Source organism: Elephantulus edwardii, unplaced genomic scaffold (assembly GCF_000299155.1).
Source record: "Elephantulus edwardii isolate Elephantulus edwardi_28Jun2011 unplaced genomic scaffold, EleEdw1.0 scaffold00047, whole genome shotgun sequence".
Lineage (NCBI taxonomy): Eukaryota > Metazoa > Chordata > Mammalia > Macroscelidea > Macroscelididae > Elephantulus > Elephantulus edwardii.
Window position 1 is genome coordinate 16,356,532 of NW_006399797.1, and position 1,197 is coordinate 16,357,728.

Consider the following 1,197-nt stretch of genomic DNA (forward strand, 5'->3'; position numbering starts at 1 on the left):
TGTTCGATCTATCTCCGACTGTAAAAGTTGGTAGAAATCATCTATTTCTTCTTCTTTGGCTCTGGTTGTTGGTGCATATATCTGAATGATAGTGGTGTTCACTGGACTTCCTTGTAAGCGTATGGATATAATCCTGTTACTCACGATGTACTTCAAGATGGATCTAGAAATAACTTTTTTTACTATGAAGGCAAGCACATTTTTCCTTGTCTTTTCATCTCTAGAGTAATATATCATATGGTCATCTGACTCAAAATACCCCATGCCAGTCCATCTCATCTCTCCAATGCCTAATATGTCAGTATTTATGCGTGTCAGCTATAGAAACTGGAATTTCCTTATTCCAGTTTATGGGCCAATCCATCGAAAGATGGCATTCTCCTCTAGTGTGAGAAACAGTCTCTGAAAACCTTCTGGGGGGTCACCTATGAGTCAGATCTGACTCTCTAATAATGAATTGTTCTTTTCCTGTAATTACCGAAAGACCCAAAATTTCTAGCTGTAGAGCCAAGAGAATTACAGTCTATCAGTTTGTGCATTTGTATGCACATTTCACCAACCTGCCTCTAGGGGACACTCTCATTATACTTCCTCGAAGGCAAAATTGTTCTTTTGTCAAGCCATGATTTCGTCAGTACTCTTTCCATGATTCAAAGACATTGATGATTTTGCCATCATCCTTATTCATTGTCCAATTTCCTGATGCTTAGGAAGCAATTTAAAAGACCATAGCTTGAATCAGACACACTCTAGTCTTGTACTGATAACGTTGCCCTGTGCTCGCTTCGGCAGCACATATACTAAAATTGGGACGATACAGAGAAGATTAGCATGGCCCCTGCGCAAGGATAACGTTGCCCTTTGGCACTTTAGAGAGGTCCTTGACAGCAGATTTTCCCAATGAAACATAATCTTGGTTTCTTGACTGCTGCTACTGTGAGTGTTCATTGTGGATCCAAGTAAAATGAAATGATTGACAACATCAGTCTTTTTTCCCCCATTATGAAGATGTATATTAGTCAAGTGGTAAGGATATTTGGTTTCTTGATGTAACTCATATTGAAGTCTTTAGTTCTGCATCCTTGGAAGAGGATTCTGGGAAAGGTGGAGGGCCAAAGAAATAATAGAAGACCCTCAACAAGATGGATTGGCATAGTGAAATTGAAATTATTCAATTGACAATTGAATAAACATATC